This window comes from Equus caballus, chromosome 9, assembly GCF_041296265.1.
Source record: "Equus caballus isolate H_3958 breed thoroughbred chromosome 9, TB-T2T, whole genome shotgun sequence".
In the NCBI taxonomy this organism is placed as follows: Eukaryota; Metazoa; Chordata; class Mammalia; order Perissodactyla; family Equidae; genus Equus; species Equus caballus.
The window spans coordinates 8,030,282-8,051,774 of NC_091692.1; the positions used below are offsets into that span (position 1 = coordinate 8,030,282).

General features: G+C 38.8%; 1 long non-coding RNA gene across 1 annotated transcript; it reads left to right on the plus strand.

Annotated features, from left to right (window-relative positions):
* Positions 1-1,924: 1,924 nt before the first annotated feature.
* Positions 1,925-20,462, plus strand: LOC138915370 (uncharacterized). Its single transcript, XR_011421224.1, has 4 exons — positions 1,925-3,166; positions 13,673-13,846; positions 20,042-20,235; positions 20,311-20,462. It is a non-coding gene; the product is annotated as an uncharacterized lncRNA (long non-coding RNA).
* Positions 20,463-21,493: the final 1,031 nt, after the last annotated feature.

Genomic DNA, 21,493 nt, shown 5'->3' on the forward strand with positions numbered 1-21,493 from the left:
CTAGATTGTGTTGAAAAAATCCTGCCAATCTTTAGATAGGAAACTTAATCCATTTTCACTTAATGGAATTACATATTTGGATTTATGTCAAAAACCATATTTTGTACTTTGTCTATGCCCCACATTTCCTGTTTTATGTTTTTACTCCATTTCTTCCTTATTTCAAATTGATTTTCTTTGCCTCATTGCTCTCTCCTACCTGCCTGGGTACTAGTTTGAAATAATACACAATAATACATTCCATTTCTTTATGTTTTAGTGACTTATTTAGAAATCATAACATGAATACCTCAATGACATGATTTCAGGTTAATCAGCAACATTTTCCTCCTTCAGAACAATGCTGGGATTCCAAGATCACTTTCAGCCATCATCATTATTCCAATTTATGTCCTGCTGTTATTCAGGATTTTAGTTCTTTTTTTTTCTGACACTCTTCCCCTTTAATTGAAAAGTATTTTTATTGTTCTATGTTGATATCTGTTGGGATTTATCTAGCAGGTTAACATTTTCTTTGCTCATCATTCCTTCTTGCTTTCCAGAACTTTCTGGCATCATTTTTCTTCCTGAGGAACATTTTATAGATTTGGAAATTCCGTTGTTAAAGGTAAATGTGTTTTATCCTTTCTAAGTTTTTGTTTTCCTAAATCTGCCTTTATTTTACTCTTATTATTGAAAGATGGTTTTGTTGTCTGTATAATTCTGGATGATGGTTATTTTACCTTCTCTTTTTCTAGGACCATGTTTTCCTCATTGTCTACTGGCTTACATGTTTGATGGTGAGAAGTGAGCTCTCAGTGCTTTGTAGGAAATTTCTCTTTGCTCCATGACTACTTTAAATATCCTTTCCTTGTCTTTGGTGTTTGTTGCTACAAAAGTCTAGGTGTGGACTACTTTTTGTTTATCCTATTTATAATTCTTTGGGCTTCCAGGCTCTTAGGACTGGGTTCTTTGATCATTTCTGAAAAATTCACAGCAATTATTCTTTTTTTTTGGTGAGGAAGATTGGCCTTCAGCTAACATCTGTTGCCGGTTTTCCTCTTTTTGCTTGAGGAAAATTGTCCTTGAGGTAACATCTGTGCCAATATTCCTCTATTTTGTGTGTGAGATGCCACCACAGCTGGCTTGATGAGCAGTGTGTAGGTCTGCACCCAGGATCTGAACCTCCGAACCCCGAGTGGCTGATGCAGAGCATGCAAACTTAACCACTATGCCACTGGGCCAGCCTCATAATGATCTCTTTTAATATTACCTTTTGACTATTCTACCCATCCTTTGCATCTTGAAATCTAATTAGACATAGATTGGGCCTCCTCAATCTTCTGTCTTTGATCTTTCTGTTAGATGTATTTTATATCTCTTTGTATCTCTGTACTATATTCTGAGCACTTTCTTCAGGAATATTCTTCAGAAGCAATTTTTCAGAAACGAGGGACTTCTAAACTACTGTTTAACGGATCCATTGAACTTTTAATTCCAATTATTGCATTTTTTATTTTTAAATGCTTTAGTTGATTCTTTTTCAAATTGCTTTGTTAATTTTAATAACTGCTTCCTCTTCAAACTTTCAATCCCACCTTTTATTTCTGTAAACATATTATATATGCTTAATTTAGGTTCTGTATCTGATATGGCCACTAACTGGAGTCTTTGCATGTCTGACTCTGCAGTTTTCTATTCCTACAGACTCTGTTCACTGTGGTTCTTTCTGTAAGTTTGCTGAATTTTGATTGTGAGTTTATATCCCTTTGAGCTTTATAATGTGGGAATTTTTTGAGATTTGCAGTTGGAGGTAGGTTCTTCCTTGAGAGAGGAAGCTTCTTGCTCCTTTCTAGGTGTTGAAAGGGTACAACAATCTATGATCACTTCTAAACAATTTTTAGATTGGATTTTTTTGGCCAGACATAAAGTCTGATTGTAGTATTATAATTAAAGATTTTCAGAGGAGAATCATTTTTCTTTTTCTGTTGTTTTGCCATTAGACCTACAATCAAGGCCAAGACAGGTGAGTCTCTGTGGGGCTGGATTTTCTGATTCACTCACTGACGTATCACCCTTCTGCAATCTTAACTTTCTGTCGGGGTCTCACATCTGGCCCAAGCTCTTAGTCCAATCTGCTGTCCTCACTTTGCTGTTAAAGTTCAGACTCTAGGCTAACAAGAGTTATCAGACATCCCAGGGCAATTGCTGTCTCCATGGCCAGCTTGTCCCTGTAGAATTGCTTTCTCATTCTGGACTCAAATTGTTTCCTCAACTGGTAGCTCAGCTGTGCTTTAAGGACTTTTTAAAAAAATATGCTATCCAGCATTTTCCTGGTGTTCTGAACTGTTATTACTCTATACACCTAATACATATTGCTGGGAAAGGAATTCCCACAGGGCTGTCTGTACAAAGCTTGAATGAAGACTCACACAGCCTCAGAAGATGTATCTTAGTTAATAATGCTTTGAATTGCAAAGTGCCATTTTAATGAGAACAGAAACACATGTCCTATTACCCTTTTCCTCATTTTACCCATGAATTTCACCTTTTGGTAGGTATAGAGTTTTCATTGCCTCCTGGATGAAAATCAAATACATTTCTACAATTTTCAGATGAATATTTATACGTGTGAGTACGTGTATATATGTGGTGGTATTAACACCAGTTAACCTCCCTAAATACATTATACATAGAATTTTTTTGTGTATGTGTATGTGTAATTGTTTGAGGTTATTTGCTATTTTGGGGATATACTTATTTTTAGTCATGAGGCATTTCTCAGCCTCGCCTGAAGAAGCCTCTTCCCACCTTTGAATGTTTGCACTTGCTGTTCCTTCGCTTGAAGTGTTTTCCCTGCTAATATTAACACAATTAACTTGCTCACCTACATTTTGCTTAAATGTCACCATCCTAGTGAGGTCTCCTCTGTCACTGTTTCTCAGCTCTTCCCCTGCTTTAATTTTCTCCTTAGCATGTAGCAGCATCTAATGTACTTTGCAATTTATGCCTTTGTCTTATTTATGTTCTGACTCCCCCACTAGAATGTAAGCTTCATGAAGGCTGAGATCTGCCTAGAACAGTGCCTGGTACATAACAGGTGCTCAATAAACATTTGTCGTATGAATTAAATGAGTGACTGTGACCATCCTTCATTTCTCTGAAGACACAGAGCCTGGTACTGCCTGTAAGTCTATGTTATAATGTTAGTGAAGGAATAGCAGGAACCAGTGACAGATTTCAGCTTCAAAATATTGGACATTGTGCTTGTCTCTAATTTTATTATTTTAAAATGCTTTTACATGCGTTATCATTTAAAAGCTAACTAATAATTCTGGGAGCCAGATGTGTTTATCATCACCACTTTACAAAGAAAAAAATTTAGATTTAGACAAATTAAATGTTTTGCTCAATGTCAAACAGTTGGTACATAGCAAACACAGGACTCAGGATGAGTTCCGCTGATTCTAAGTCTTGTGTTCTTTCTAGGATACCATGTAATTGCGGATTTACTTGGAGAAGGTTTTAAATTTTCCACAGAATCAGGGTTCTAATGGAACATTTTGAAATTGAGCTCTATTTTGTCTAGAAATCAGAAAACTTAAAGGAAACATTTTATAGAGTACGACGAGCTATGCCGTTATAAAGATTTTAATTTTCACAATGAGGATGTTTTAAGCTGATGATATGAAAATGGCCATGCTAGCAAGTAGGTAGGAAGGTAAAGAAGATAAAATTCACCTTTCCCTCAGCTTTGCTGATCTGCAGAAGGGAAACCAAATGAAGATCAAAGCCCCCAATATTTAGGTTTCTTACAAAAGTCACACTTTACAACTATTATTTTTTTTGAGGCTGTGAGCTTCATGCCATTGGATGTGTTTACAAAGAGGTCAGAAAACCACTTTTTTTGTGATTTGACATGGATGTATTTGTGTTGTTTAGGAAGAGGGACATTATCATCAGTTTCCAAACTGGGGCTCTTAATGGTACACACGATGGGGTAGTTCCTTGAAATCAGGGGTCACTGAACCCTAAATTGTGAGTTGCTTTGTAGGATTCTTTTAATTCTAAGACCATGTTTCTCTCTCTCTATATTCACTATTAATCCATTCAAGAGGACGTCTAATATTGTCGATGAAGCATATACTTGATGATTTTCAAACTATTATCTTTTTTGACCTTGTGAGTAAACATGGAATCCAAATCTGATTTGTCCTATCAAACAAACTAATATCATGATGTGTATTCTGACAACCAGATATTTAGGTAAAAATGCTTTGTTCTTTCAGCTACTGTTCAACGTACAATAAGCACCCATTACTTCAAGACTTACTTAGTGCTTTATTTAATTTTGATATGCCTTTGGGGGAGTCTGGGATACCATCAAGCCCTCGTCCTTTGCTCCAGGGTTTCTTAAATTATCTGCCTGTAAGTCTCAATGTGCAGCTGCATTCAGTTTCCATGGCAACCTACTTGATGTCAATATATGTTTGAGCATATTTAGGTCACTCGAAAACCAAAAGATGTGCCTAAAAGCTTAATAAATAAAGCAAATGCAAAGTGGATGTTTGAGCATTATTACTTATTTATTGTTAGGTTTATAGAACGCAAAAGAAAAAAATCGATTGACAGCAGGCTTTAAGATGTCTGCAGAGGCCAGAGTCAGGTTTACAAGCCTAGAATGAGATAGTAGATTTTTGTTTTCTGGGATGACTCATAGTGGAGTTGGCTGCTGATGGAATAAGAAAAGCTCTAGCTGTCTATGACACTTGGAATTTGTCAGACTCTGCGATGAGTTATGTTCAATAAAGCAAAGGCAGAGGCATGAAGGGCAGGCTGTGTTAGCTGAGGCTGCAAAGACCACAGGAGGCAAGGCCTCTATTCTGCCACAGAAGCTGATAATGGGGTGTTCCACAGCAAATGTCTTATGAGGGCACTTGAGCATGGGTGCGCAGGGGCACGAGTATCCAGAGCGCAGTAACTAGATACTGAGAGAAAGTCACGTTTAGAATACACCTCTACACACATGGGTTCTTTTTATCCCTCCAGAATATTTTTTAAATCAAGGAATAATTTTCAGTGAAATGCACATACAATAAATGTAGTTCGGTGATTTTTGACAAGTGCATCTGCCCGTGAACACATCACTTCAAACAAGATATAGAACATTTCCTTTGTTGCAGAAAATTCACTTGTGTTCTTTTCCAGTAAATGTCCTGGCAGAGGCATAGATTAGTTTTGCTTCTTCTGGAGCTTCGTATAAATGAAATCATACAATGTTTATTCTTTAGATAGGGCTTCTCTATCTTAGCAAAAAGTTTTGAGATTCATCTATGTTGTTGTGTGTATGAGCAACTTGTCTCACGTGATTGCTGAGTAGTATTTCATTGTAAGGGTATACCAAAATTTGATTATTCTTCTATTGAAGGACATTTGGGTTGTTTCCAACATTAACAAAGTCACTAAGGGGCATCTGTGTGCCAGTATTTGTGTGGAAAGTGCTTTCGTCTCCCTTTCACCCAAGTGAAATTGCTAGGTCGTGGCAATTTTGTAGCATAAACATATACCTATAGGTTTAACTTTATAAGAGACTGCCAAACAGTTTTCCAAAATGGTCGTACCATTTTATACTCTCGACAGCAGAACTGGAGAGTTCCGCATGCTTCACATCCTCATCAATGTCAGATGTGTCATTCTTTTTACATTTAGTCACAATAGAGGATGTCTAGTGATATCTTTGTCGTTTTCATGTGCATTTTTCTGATGACTGATGATGTTGAGCACTTTTTTGTGTACTTATTGGTCATTTGTGTATTTCCTTTTGTGAGTTGTCTGTTTTAGTCTTTTCTCCATTTTATTGGCCTATTTGCCCTTTTTTATAGAATTGTAGAAGTTCTTTATAGATCCTGGATACAGAGCCCTTTTTCAGATGTATGTGTTGTGACTATTTTCTTCCTGTCTGTGCTTTGTGGATTCATTTTCTTGACAAATTTGTTTTTTGATAACCAGATATTTTAGTTATGATGAAATCCAGTTTATTGATTTTTAAATTTTATTGCTGGCGATTTCTGTCTTATATATAAGAAATCTTTGCCTGCCCCAAGCTTGTGAAGACATTCTCCGATGTTGTCTTCTAGAACAGCACTTTCCAAAAGAATTTCTATTTGCCTTATGCAATATTGTAGCCTTTAGCTACATTAGTTATTAAGCATTTCGAATACAGCTACAGTGACTGAGAAAACAAATTTTAAATTTCGCTTAATTTTAATCAATTTAAATTTAATTTTGTATGACCACATGTGGTTAGTGGCTATCATAATAGACAGCATAGATCTCAAAGCTTTATAGTCTTAACTTTTACACTTATATCTACATCCATCTCAAATTATTACATTGTTAATTTCATCATTTGAGATAGTGGTAGAAATTCATTTTTCTCTTCATTTGTTTATCCAATTGTTCCAGTACCATTAAATTGTGTTATAAAAAACAATTGATTGTCTGGGGCTGGCCTGGTGGCATAGCAGTTAAGTTTGTGCACTCTGCTTCGGCGGCCCGGGGTTCGCCGGTTCAGATCCCAGGTGGGGACATATGCACCGCTTATCAAGCCATGCTGTGGGAGGCGTCCCACATATAAAGTAGAGGATGATGGGCATGGATGTCAGCTCAGGGCCAGTCTTCCTCAGCAAAAAGAAGAGAATTGGCAGCAGATGTTAGCTCAGTGCTAATCTTCCTCAAAAAACAAACAAACAAAAAGACCAATTGGCTGTCTATGTATTAGTCTATTTCTGGACCCTCTATTCTGTTCCATTGGTCTGTCTTTACAGTCAAATACAACATTGAGTTGATTACTGTGAGTTTATATCTATGTCTTAGAATCTGGAAGTATAAATTCATCAGATTATTTTTTTAAGATTGTTTTGTTTTTTCTAGTCCTTTTCAATTTTACAAATTTTAGAATCAATTTTTTAATTTCTACAAAAAAATCCTTTTGGAAATTTGTTTGGTGGAGGCTGCATGCACAGACACTTAAAAAAATTCTAAGAAATCCTTTTTTCTAGACTCCATTTCAATTGCTCAATTCACCATTTTTTGATCAATGAGATAGTAAGTAAAATTCTCAAGGCCACAGGCAGGGCTAGGATTTTAACCTAGATTTATTGGATTCCTCAACTTACAGTTTTAATCACATTTTTACTTGCCCACTTATAAAGAGATAATTTATTGTAAATGATCAATTTTCTCAGAAGAATAATTTTAAGGGAGCTTATATATACACATATATGTAAATATATCTAAATATTAGTTATTATTATTCTTGAGATGTCTATAATTTTATTCCACATCCCTCTCCCAGTCTATGTAGCAACAGAATTTCATATCTTTTACACAGAGACAGTTTGGGCTATAATTCATGATGTTTTGGTTTCTCTTCCCATGTCTACATGCACTCATTCATAATCACCTGCTCTTTCGCCACCTTCTCTCCTGAGTCCAGGAAGAGATTATCATCCCGCCTCATTCCCACTCACCTCTACAGAACACTCACACACACAGACACACAGACACACAGACACACAAATAAATTAGATTTCATTAACATTAAAAACTCTTTCTTTTCAAAATACACTGTTAAGAAAATAAAAAGATAAACCACATAGTAGGAAAATACATTTTCAAAACATATATCCAACAAAGACTTATGTCTAGAATATGCAAAGAACACTTGAGTGCTCATTAATGAGTACAAACATCCCAATAAACAAAAGGATTTAATAACCAAAAAGACATATATTTGAACAGTCACTTTACTATAGAATACATGTACATATAATATATAGGATAAATATGGTATGCATAGTATACACACATAGTCTATGATATAGATATATATGTGTGTGTATAAATTCTATGCTATAATACTTAAAAATGGCCAACATCTTTAGTCATTAGGGAAATGAAAATTAAAACCATAGGGAGATACCAGTACACAGTGATTAAAATATCTAAAATTAAAAAGATTGACAATATCAAGTGTCGAAGAGGCTGTGGAACAACTTGAACTCTCATACATTGTTGGTGGCAAAGTAAAATGATGCAACCACTTTGGGAAACAGGTTGACAGTTTCTTGAAAAGTGAAGCATACACCCAGCCATTCCAGCCCCATGTATTTACGCAAGAGAAATTCATATACCCATTCAAAGACTTGTACAAGACTATTCATAGCAGCTTTATTTGTAATAGACAAAAAGTGGAAACAACCTTAATGCCCATCCATCTGTGAAGAGATAAAGATACTGTGGTATATCCATACATTTCTCACTAAAGTGGTTTCATGACCTACAATTTAAAAAATACAGACTTATGTGACTTGGTCAAAACAAAGGCAAAGATGACAAGTTTCAGTTTGGGATATTTCTCCCGCAGCTGGTCTGGTATGCTTCTGCAGCCTGGCAAACTCTTACACTATGTTTGAGATGCTGCTTTGACATCTCTCTTTGGCAATGTTCCCACTCCTTGACCTCATAATGAAGATTATTATTGCCTGCTTTGGGCCTCTATTATAGAGTCCATTTATTAAATTGAGCTACAAAATTGATAATTTTGTAACAAAGACTAAATCTTATTCATCTTTGATTCCATTTCTTCAGCTACAAGGATAAATAGATAGATGTGTGAACGCTTATAGAAAAGATAGCCCAAATGTTCTATAGGTGGATGTGTGGCTATGTGTAACTGAGCTGCCCCTCCTGGGCTGCATGGATGGACTAAATTTAACTCAAATTTTGCAGGAATGTCATAAATTTAACTTTAAAGAAAAGATTTTCTAGAATATAAGAGATTGTTTCCTTGATACAGGACAAAATCCTGAGGTCAGAGTAATAAAAAATACTGAAACATGAGAGTAGGCTTGCATAAAATCCAAGATGGAAAATGTCATTAAAAAGCCAACTTGTTCTTCCAGGCTGGCCCCGTGGGCTGTGACTTGTCTACACATCCTGTGGATAAGAGCTCTTGTTCTTTTCCATTGGTGCAGTGGGGAACTGCCAACATTGAGCTTAATAATTTGACTTCTAACCTTTTGAGACACAGCCTGTTTTGAGAATCTGATGATAATTAGAGCCTTTGTTTTAGCAAAAGATTTACCTAGGTGCACCCACAATTTTATATGTCGTATCAAGGACTTTGCTCTTCTATAACCCATCATGATAATCACCCTGCACCACGTAGTACCAGGATAACGTCTCATCAGGATAATCAGAGAAATTTAGGAGAATTTATTAACAAAGTGTATTATATTCCAGTGACTAATTTAGCAAATTACCACAAACTTGGTGGCTCAACACAAGAGAGACTTATTCTCATACTTCTAGAGGTCAGAAGTCCAAAATTAACATCCCTGGACTTCAATCAATGTGTCAGCAGGGCTCATCTTCCTCTGGGATCTCCGGGGGAGAATCTGTTCCTTGCCTTTTCCACCTGCTGGCATTCCTTAACTTGCAGCTGTATTGCTCCTATCTCTGCCTCCATGGTCACGCTGCCTCCTCTTGTTTTGTCTGTTCAAAGGACATTTGTGATTGCATTTAGGGCCCACCTGGATAATCCAGGACAGTCTTCCCATCTCACGACCCTTAACTTATTCACATCTGCAGACACTTTTTCCTTATAAGGTAACATTTGCAGGTTCCAGTAATATCTTTGGGCAGCCATTATTCAGTCTACTACACCGAGGAACTATTTACAAAATTGGCGAGGTCTAGGAGGAGAACCATGTGGCATAGTGAAGACACCATTGGTCAGGAGTAGAGGCTCTGCTTCAACCCTTGGGCCTAAAGGGACAAGTGGAGTTGTGGTTACGGGATCTGGAGGGAGAGGGTCATGAAGAGAAGGCTCCTTGAGAGAAACGGAGTGCCCTTTTTTTCAAGGAATGCCACCAGCTTGAGGAAAATTTGAGGGGAAGGAGTCAGGGGAGTAAGTACCCTCACCCCACTCTCTTCTTTCTCTCCAATCTGGTTTCCTATCAGCTGAACCCAAGCAGAAACCAGTGAGCACAAATACCCTTAACTGAGTCCACGCAGGGTAAACTCTCACAGAAGACAGCGGGGGAGAGAAGCGTGGAAAGTGGGTCTGGAGGGGCAAATGGAAGATACTCAGCACTCAGTAATTGCCTCACGGTGGGGCATCATTCATGAAAAATCTTCAGGCAATTTCGTTCCTTGTAAAAGTGTGAACTTTGAGCATCTTAGCACTTGAAGAGCCATTTCTCTCTCTAGGTAGCCCCTTGAAGTACTTGCCACTGCTGCTAAGACAACCTGGAATTCTGTGAGGGCAGAGATTTTGCCTATTTTGTTTACTGATGTATCCCCAGCTCTAGAAAGCTCCTGGGACACAGTATATTGTCTGTAAATACTTGTTGAGTAAATGGAGCTGAAACATAGTCTACAAATACCTGATGGTCACCCTCCACATCACTTCATACTCCCTACCAGCTATTTATTTCTCCTCCTGTTTCCTTGGCCCAACATAGCTGCAGTTGCTCCACAAGACTTTGCTGCTCTACCTTACAAGGACATAGTGTTTTTGTAATGGCACACTCCTCCTCTACACTCATATTCCTGGTTCTTTTAGCTCCATTGAGCACAACTGCCTAATTCAGGCAGATTCAGGTTTTTTAACATTTGCACAATCAGAATTGATTGCATTAAATGAAATCTTTGAAGGCAACAGAAAGAAGGCAACTTCACTTGTTGGGGTTTGTGTGACTGTCTTCCCCTTGGATATCGTAAGGAATGAATATGGGAATTGGATTTTTCAGGATTATCTGCAGAAGCCTGCGGAGGGACAGTCCCATGGTACCAAAGTCTGGAAAGGGACCTAGGACATGAGCTGTCTCTGAAGGTACAGTGTTGCAGAAGCTCACATAGCAGATTGAGCAGAGTGCCTGTCTCCTGTCAGTCAGGATGAGGCTCCTGAAGACAGCTGTGGGGCAGACAGGAAGGTTGGGTACCACAGAGTCTCCGTGATGTTGACAAGTCTCTTCAGGTACCTGGAGGATTAGAGATCAATCACCTCCATTGCTGCCTTTGATTTCCATGGGGCTGCAGACTCTTAGAGTTGGAAGATGGCGAACTCCTTTCAGTAACCCTCACTGCCTTCACCATCCAGATACAGATCTTCATAATATCGGAGCCTTTGTGATCCATCCCCTTTTCTACCTCCCCAGCCACCTCCATGTTTCTCTTATTTTCCAGCTGTAATATGTTTCTCAAAATAAGGCCAATTGTTTCACGTCACTCAGCATTTGTGTATTTGTGTTGCCTACCCCTTCTGCCTCAAATAGGGTATCTGGCAATTTAATTGGAGTGAAAGTTTGATACCCAGGACATTTGGACAGTCCCATCGTTTTTCTTGATCTAAATTAACCAATAAACTTCTGTTTTTATGTATTACTCAGTAGTGTATTGCAACAGACACACATCCCCAGTGACACGTATCTGAGTTTCACCAAACACTGAAACTTACCCCATCCTCACACATAATCCACCTCTCTGAGGCTTATTACTTCTCTTAAATTCTAATATCATTCATGGCCCAACCCCATTCCTGTCCTTACTCCTGACTCTCCCCCAAATCCCGGCCTCAGTCTGTTCCTGAGTGAGTGAATAAGTTAAGGTGGAAGTGAGTGAATTAATGGCCAAGCCTACAATTCCACGTGGAGTGTGACCATTTCCAGAGGGGCTGCTTAGCTGGGTTCATAGTGTAGATTTTGGCAACGAGTTTTTGAAGGACAAAGGGATGGACTTAGCGTTAAATAAAATAATTTCTAGATTTCAAAGAACGTTTTTGTCTAAACATGACAAAGTTCAAGAAGAATCAGGGCAGTAATGTATTTCTTAAACAAAGTTGTCTTGTAGACAAATCCAGGATGATAAATGCCCCTCAGAGGTTAACTTAATTAGTCTTCCAGCCTGGCCCTGACATCCTTTCCTGCCCAGGATTGCCCTTGATTTAGGAGGACTTGGTTTTCCCATTTGGTGTTTGGCACACCAAATACGTGTTTCAATTGCTAAACTGAAACTGAACTCCATTAATCTAAGCCATTTTGAAGTCGGTAATTGTTTTGAAAATCCAAGGGAAGCCATTTATTTTCCCCAGAAAAAAATGCACATAAATACATATATGGACAGTTTTGTACATTGTTTCATAGACTTTATTTACCCAAAGACTCAATATTTAGAAGCCATGAGTTAGAGATATTAATTACTCTAAATAACTGGCCCATAAAGGGAGTCTATTAATGGAACATTCTCCAGGCTGGTTCTTGTTGTTCTGAAAATTTCCATTCTGGTCTTGCTTTCCTTCACTGAATATGCTTATATCTCTTATCTCTGTGGTCGCCTAGAGAGCACCTCCTCTAGACAAACTATAGCAGAGACATCATGAGTTATTTAGACCACGCTTACCTGAGGCTTCCTCATTAGGTTAGCTCTTCAGAAGGGCATTAGATCTGCCTTCAGGAGACTGATGTTGCACAGGTGAGATAATTAAACCAGAACGTGGACAGATTCTTGCAGCTGCGGAGCACTCCAGATCTTGGTCGAATTGTCGGCGGCTCTCTGTCCCCGTACACAGATGTACACATACCACCATCACTATGTTCTGAGGTGCCCTTATTTGAGTAGAGATAATTTAGACTCCTTATGCTGCTAAAATAGATAAGGTAGTAACTATGCTCACGTTATAGCTCAGAAAACTGAAGTACTGATCATACAATGAATTTCCCAAAAATGCACCGCAATTTGTGATGACTAAAATTAAGACTCAGCTTCCTGGCATCTCAGAATAATCACCTTTTTCATCAGTATTGCTGGCTGTGATTTGGCCCTATGGCCCAGCCAACTCGGTCCTAGATGACACCACAATTTCTCACCATTGGAACCTCTGAGGAGAGGGCGTTTCAGCAATGCCTCCCTCTCACTCTATCTAAGGGCAAGCTCCAAGCCTGGCTACTTTACCTCCACTGGGCAGCTGCTTAATCATAGATTCAATATTCATATTCCCTTAGTTTTCTTACACAGTTACAATTTTTTCCTTTTCTTTGGGCTTCAGGAGCATAGTTATACTCCTCAGTTGGTACCTTAGAGGGTACTTCATCATTGCTGCTCCCTGCAAGTCCATGTCTATTTTCATCCCTTCATCTCTTCTCCTAGGCAACTATTCTATTAGGTATGCATCTATTTATTTATTGTTTGTATGTGTTCTACAAAATGAGTACTGTTTTGTCCATGTGTTTTTGTTTTTTTCTTCTAAAGACTGGCACCTGAGCTAACAACTGTTGCCAATCTTCATCTTCCTTTTTTTTCTGCTTTTTTCCCCTAAATCCCCCCAGTATATAGTTGTATATATATATATATCTTTTAGTTGTGGGTCCTTCTGGTTGTGGCATGTGGGATGCCGCCTCAACATGACCTAATGAACGGTGCCACGTTGGTGTCCAGGATCCGAACCCGGGAAGTGGAGTGAACAAACTTAACCACTTGGCCACAGGGCCAGCCCCTGTGCATGTGTTTTTAATGTATGTGAGTAGTATTATTTTGTTTTTGTGCTAGGTTAAAGTAATTTAGCTGCAATGACAAATAACCCCCAAATTTTAGTGACTGAGCACAATCAAATTTCTTGTTCACACAACAGTATAATAATGGAGGTGTCGCTGGTTGCGTGTTTCATCCTCAAGCAAAGACTCAGGAATCCAGGCTCCTCCCATCTTGTGACTCTACCAGCCAATGCATGGCTCCCAATGTCACCTGGAGAGTTGCTCCATTTGAGACATCTGGAAAGAGAAAAGAGCATGGAAGATCCTTAAAGGTAAGTGTATCATTTGCAATTTACCTCTTTTTTCCCCCAGAGTTTTGGGCACACATGCTTCTAAAGGATTCCTTCTTAGCCACTAGTCCTTTATTCACCGTAGACACTGGGCCCAAGCTCTGCAGAATACAGAGATTGATTGTGAAGTGCAAGGCTTTCCCAGAAAATATCCAGTAGCTGAACAAACTTCACTCATGACTTGCTTTTATACATTAATTCATTCAACAAATATTGCTTTGAGCCCACCTCTTTGTCAAGTCCTGTATTAATCTCCTTTGAGGAGAAAAAGGTCTTAAATGGGAATTGTACATATAAGACGCAAAAAAAGAAAAAACATGATTTGAGAATTTTGTGGTTTAATAAAGGTATTACAAAAACGCTGCCTGAGCTCAGAAGTAATTTTGATGAAAGCGTCAGAGAGCGGTTCACACTTCTTGCATTTAATTGGGAGAGGAAGGTGGGAAGGACATTACAGAAGGAAAGAACAAAGTTTGCAAAGGCTCAAAGGCAAGAGAAAAAGCAGAGCAAGTCAATGGCTTGCATTTGGGGCAGCCAACAGATGTGCGGGGCCTTGATGTCAGGTTAGCAGTCTAGACTTTACCCCGACTGGAATCACATTCAGGCTCTAGAAGCAGAATGCTAGGGTTCAACTGCAGTTTTGCAATTCAGTTGAACTTTATAAACTTAGATTTCTTTATTTGTAAAATTCCCTTGATGGTAATTCTTGATTTTCACCTGGTAGTCTCAGACAAAATGGTATAAAAGCTCAGACAAATGACATGAACTTTTCTTGTAGAGTTTACAGCCAAAAATTGTTGCTATTGTTTGTACCACTCATTGGGAAATATGCTGGCCAGGTGAGTCTGTGTCTACTGTTGTTATGAAACCTTACATCTTTTATTGATTTTTACCACATTGTATTTTCATGCCTTTTTTCTCTTGATGTCTTATCTCTGTAACTCCCATAATAGGCAGCATGATACAAACATATAGTGTGCATCAATATACATTTTGATTTGTTAATTACCCTTTAAAATAATTGATAGTGGCCACATCAATAGACAAGCATAGTCTTTGGGACTTGGTGACCAGGGAAAAACAAAAACAAAACTGAAAACTCAGAGAATTAAGAAGATATTTTAATAATAGGAACTCAGTGGATGTGTCATAGGCCTGAGCCAGAGTAGACCAGACTGTAGTCTTCATAGACTGGTCAGGGCAAGTCAGGGGATCCCTGAAAGACCACAAGGTAGAAATGAAGAAGTACGGGGACAGAAAGTAGAGGTCTGGGAAGATGGGATACGGCAGAAAACAGATGTCCATGCAGTTTTTCAGATTAGAGGTCAGAAGGTACATTTTAAAGTCTTACTTCCTACAAGAATTGTTCAAGGGATTGGAGGCAAGCCCAGGGAAGGCTGGTGAGCGTAAGTCCTCATCCTGGAAAAGTGACTAACACGAGATGGACAGGCATGGACCTCAGGGAAACAAGGCTGGGTCTGGCTCTTGGAAAAGGCTCCATAATAGGAACATGGAAGGAGACCGTTGCTACGATGAGCATGGAATTTGAGCAATCCTAGTAGACCCACCAGTGGAAACAGGTGGCTATCAATTTAGAACGACTTTAGCTCCTCCCGACAAACAACAAAATGGGTCACAGGACTGGAGACAGGACCAAGCCTCTGGGGGTGCTCGGATTCCTTCTTTGTGGGGGTTGGAGGGAGCTGAGTCTCCAAGCAGTCTCTGGCAGCTACTCTGTGCTCTGTGGAAAAAAGATGAAGAGCTTGTGGGCATTTGAGGTCATCTAGGGGAACAAGTTTACACAGTCCTTGCGAGGCTTTGCATGAGGCTACGACACTGACAGATCCAAGCTCGTGTGAGCCACACAAGGCTTAAACCTTGACAACCAACCGCTCACTTTTGTCTTCATAGTTTTTGAGTGGCATTTAAATATTATTTTCCCAATGAGATAGTCTACACTCATTGTCTCAATTCCCTTGCATTCACTTGGTAACTCATCACATCTGGCTTCTATCCTAGCAATTAGGTTCAGACTTTACCCAGTAAGTAACCATCGGCTTACAAATTGTCAAATCCAAGAGACATTTTCCTGGACATTCTGCTTCAGTTGACATTATCATTTCCTTACCTTCCTTCTTCTTCTGTAAATTTTCCTTCCTCCACTTTTCTCCTTATATATCAAGAAGGCTCTCCTGACTATCTATGCGCTCTCTTGGGTGATCACCTCTGGCGTGGAGACGTAACTGCCATTTACCTACTGATAACTTTCAGCTTGGTCTCTTGGGCCCAGAGGTTTCTTAAGACCTTCAGACTTGTGTATCCAGTTTCCTGTTGGTCAATGCCACTGGTATGCCACATGGATGCCTGTAATGTAATAATTACAACCAAACTCAGCATTCTCCTCTCTGAAGCTAACCATTTTTCTACAACAGTTTTACCTCATTTGGCAATCTTGCAACCACATAGTGATCTATGCTATAAGCATGTTGACAAGGCACCCCTAATTTCCTATGTTTTTCACTTCTCCAGTTCTTCAACATATAATGTCAAGCCCTATTGAATTTAACTCCTAAATATTTTGCGACTCTGTTTCCTCTTATCCATCCCTTTTAATATTTCCCAGATTGAATGTCAATTCCTCCCTCTTGATCCCCTTTCATGGAGCTCTGCTCATCGCTTATTTGCAAGAGAAGAGATTGACTAAAAAAGGAATTTCCAGAATGATACAAATGTCCTCTATTACATGATAAAGTTATAATTAGAACAGTGCAGCAAGGACAAATGGAATAGATTGAGAAACCCAGAATCAGACCTAAATGGGATCCTGGTACCCGACAGGGGTGGATTTATAAATAAATAGTATAGGGACATGGCATTCTCTATTTTACACTATACTCACAAACAATTCCAGATAGATTAAAAATCCCAAATGCATAAAATAAACTGTAACATTCAGATTAAAATAGAAAAGGATATGAGTGGATTAGGGAAGGACGACTTTGTTTTTGGGAGGAAGATTGGCCCTGAGCTAACATCTGTTGCCAAACTTCCTCTTTTTTGCTTGAGGAAGATTGTCAGTGAGCTAACATCTGTGCCAATCTTCCTCCACTTTGTGTGGGCTGCCTCCACAGTGTGGCTTCACGAGTGATGTTAGGTCCCTCCTGAGAAGCAGGGGGCACGATCTTAATCATTACACCAGGGGGTGGCACCTGGGGAAGGATTTCTCAAACCCTAAAGGGAGCAAATGATTAATTTGCATCAGCATTAAAATCTTTTGTACAACAAATAAATTTAAAAGCTAAACAGATTTATGGGCTGGCCTGGTAGCACAGTGATTAAGTGCGCACATCCCCCTTCGGCAGCCCGGGGTTGCTGGTTCGGATCCCAGGTGTGGACATCACACCACTTGGCACACCATGCTGTGGGAGGCGTCCCACATATAAAGTAGAGGAAGATGGGCATGGAAGCTAGCTCAGGGCCAGTCTTCCTCAGCAAAAAGAGGAAGATTGGCAGTAGTTAGCTCAAGGCTAATCTTCCTCAAAAAAAAAAAAAAAAAAACTAAACAAATTTAAAAGTCTTACAATGGACCAGGAGACTATATCTGCAATTTATATACAATTAAATAAGAAGAATCCAGAATATATTTAAAAAAAATCCAACCAATTAAGAAGAAGAAGACAATCAATAGAAAATGAGCAAAGAAAATGAAGAAGCGTATCACAGAAGAGGAAGTATGAGTAATTAATCATGAGATGCTCAACCTTGCTGATTACGGGTGAAGGATAAATTAAAATAAAAATGGATGCCATTTCTCATAATCAGATTGTCAAAAATGAGATAGTGGGACAATACCAAGTGTTGATAAAGATAAGCACTAATCGAAAAGTAGAAGTGGAAAGGTAGACGTATGAGTCAGTAAAACTAGATTAGAAAGCAATGTAGCAAGAGCTCATAAAATGGTGAATGCATACACAATGACTCAGAAGTCTGCTGCTGGAATCTGCCCTAGAGATACTTCCAGACACTGCACACAGAAAGACAAGTATAAGAATGTTTATTGCAGCCTTATCTGGAGCAGCAAGAAACTGGAAACAATCTAAATGTTTATCAATTGGATAATACATGGAAAAATATATATAGAAGATATATACACATATATATCATAATTATTCTATAATAACATAATGGAAAATTTAAAAAGCCAGCTATAGAATGATTAAAAGAAGTGATTAGAAAATTATCTCTTTTTTTCTCAGTTTTTTAAAGAAATAATTGACATATATCACTGGAAGTTTAAGGCATACGGCGTGATGGTTTGATTTACACATATTGTGAAATGATTCCCACAATAGGTTCAGCTAACCTCCATCTTCTCATATAGATGCAACAGAAAGAAAAGAAAGCAGAAAAGAAGAAAGGAAAAAAAATTTCTCCTTGTGATCAGAACTTGTAGGAAGTAAATTAACATCATTTGGAGGCCTGCTGTGTGTCAGATGTCATTCTAATCTTTTCAAAGGTATTAACTCATTTAATCAGCATAATAAATCGGCAACATGCTTTGTAGATAAGGGCATAGGCCAGAAGGAGATGAATCTCCCCAAGGTTATGCACTTGGTGAGTTACAGAGACCTACGACTTCACCCCGGGCAGGCTGAGTGGAGTCCAAGCTTTAGCCATTACTCTATGCTGCCTTCTCGGAGTTCACATTGTGTGAAGCCTGTTAGACAATTAAAGATACACACATAAAGCATTATTATATATTGCTCACAGTTAAAATAGTTGTTTCTAGATGTATGGAACATGGAAATATATATACCAAATTTTTGATTGTGGTTGATTATGAATCTAAGTGATATGTAGCATCACAGAATAAGTGTTGCTTTGAATATATTTGTTGTTTTGTTCTATAAAAAAAGAATTTGAACCCATGTAACAGAACAATTATCAGTTGTACATGGTGCTTAATTTTTCAGTATATTCGTTGCAGTTTTCAAATTTCTTAAGGGAAAAAATTATAATTAGTTTTGTTTGGTTCAGTAGGTTGCAGAAGAAATGTAAAATGTATAGGGTATGGTCTTGATTTTGTAGAAAACACAGATGAGGTACAAAGAACACACAGTGATATGTTAGTGGTGGTTATTTTTAGGTTGTGGGATTACAGGAAGGTATTTTTTTCCCTTTATGATTTGAATAATAATAATCACAAAATTAACTAAAATTAGAAAAAATAGAGATTAAGTTATGTTCCCAGAAAATACACAGCTAGTAAATCCAGGGACTGTGACTTCAAAGTGTATAATCTTAAACGCTGCCTTTTACCATCTCCTTAAGGAAAGCCTTCTGAATCTTTTCTATCTTCTTCCTTCCCACCACCTTTTTCCTCGTTCAGACTTTAATAATGTCTCTTCTGAAGAGTCACAATAGCCATGTAAGTAGCTGCCCCATTTCTGTCTCGTTCTTTCGAATCCACCCTGAACACTGGTGCTGAGAGGTCTTTCTGAAGAGCCAGTCTCTTCATGTCACTCCACTTCCAATAATCAAGATAAAGTTCAAGCTCATCAGAAAGCACATGAGCACCTTCCTGGTCTTACTTTTACTTTAATCCCTTGCCTCCTATCTCTTTCATCATCTGCACCGTAGCTCCTTTCTCCAGCCAGAGCAATTTTCCTGGAGCACAAAGGATATGAGCAAGCTGCTGCCTTCCCCATAATATGCTTGTCTGGTTCCCTGGTCCCCACCCCCTGCGCTTTCAGCCTGGCTAACTCCTGTTCATCTTTTATAGATTAGCTCTCTCATTGAAAGCATTTATTGGGCTATGTATCCTTAGCTAAGATAGTGGCAAATCTTCTGCTCTGCCATGGCCTGTATCCACACCCCTATATTTATCCCTCTGGGATTAATCACTGATTTTCCTGTCTGTCTCTTTGACTGGACTCCAGGCAGCTTTAAGGCAGGAATCCTGTCCTAGTACTTGACTGCCTGATGCTGATGCAATGCTTAGCATTTTTTTGAATGAATGAATATATTTTGGCAGCTTGCTATTGCCCAGATTGGATTTAGAAGAGGACCACCCCTGAACCCTTGGTCCAGGAACACTGGGTGGACTTGCCGGGGAGATCTACCTGTATCGAAGAGGCCACCTTTGCATGATGCAGCCTCTGACTTCTTTTGCTTCAGGTCCTTGTAGCTTCTGCAGTACACGAGAGGAGCGACCTACATTCAGAATCACTTTGTAAGTCAAGAATTAAGCTCAAACGTGTAATAGGAGGAGAACTTGTTTCAGTATGCGGAAACATCAGTTTTTGGAAATCCAACATAACAAAAATGAAGCATTGAAGAGACAAGAACTGCTGACCACAACAGCTCAGAAGGTAGGACAGTTGAGACAAAGTTTCTTGGAGGAAAAGGGCATTCAGTGACTCTGGAATTTTCTACCTTCTCCACAGAGCTTCTTATCTGAAAATGGTGCTTTTGAATCTTCTTGATGATCACCAAGATATTCCTTAGTGACCATGAATCTTCCAACCACCACCGTGGACATCAAGCCCCAGAGTGAGAGAGGCAAAGGGCTCCAGCAAATAAACAGTAGCTGAACACACTTTAGATTGTAGTCTCAAGTTCGTTCTTGTATTCGTTCAGGTTTTCCTCCTTTAAGAAACATTTTTTTAAACCCCTGCTCTTTGCCGAATCTCAGGCTAGGCTTGGGGGGTTTAGATATAATCAAGTGTCAATCTATGCCACAGAGTTGGTTTCTCTCAATATTTTTCTTTTTTAGTGTGGCAAAAAAACACATAACATAAAATTCAGCCTCCCGGCAACTTCCAAGAGTACAGTACAATATCGTCAGCCAGATCCCCAGGACCCGCCTGCCCCACCACCATCCTGTGTGACTAAAACTCTGCATCTGCCAAACGGCAGCTCCCCATCTGCCCTCACCCCCAGCCCCAGCCCCACCATTCGACCTTCTGTTTCTATGAGTTTGAGTGTCTGAGATACCTCGTATAAGTGGAATCACGCAGCATTTGTCCTTCTGTGACTGGCTTATTTCACTTAGTATAATGTCCTCCAGGGTCATCCATCTTGTAGCGTATGACAGGATTTCCTCCTTTTTTAAGGCTGAATAATATCCCATTGTATGTGTAGACCACATCTTCTTTTTCTATTCATTTGTCAGTGGACATTTAGTTTCTTGCACTTCTTTCCTATGGTGAATAATGAATGCTACTGTGAACACAAGTGTGCAAATATCTCTTTGAGATCCTGTTTTCAACTCTTTTGGCTCTATACCCAAAAATGAGATTGCTGGATCATATAGTAATTCTATTTTTAATTTTTTGAGGAACCTTCACACTGTTTTCCATAGTGGGTGCACCATTTTATATTCCTGCCAACAATGCACCAGGGTTCCGATTTCTTCGGAACCTCAACAATAGCCATCCTGATGAATAGGAGCTGATATCTCATTGTGGTTTTGATTTACATTTCCCTGGTGATTAGTGATGTTGAGCATATTTTCATATGCTTGATGGCTAGTTGGATATCTTCTTTGGAGAAATAGCCTTCATATGAAAAGTATTTCAGTATTTTATTTTATTTTTTTTTTAAAGATTGGCACCTGAGCTAACATAT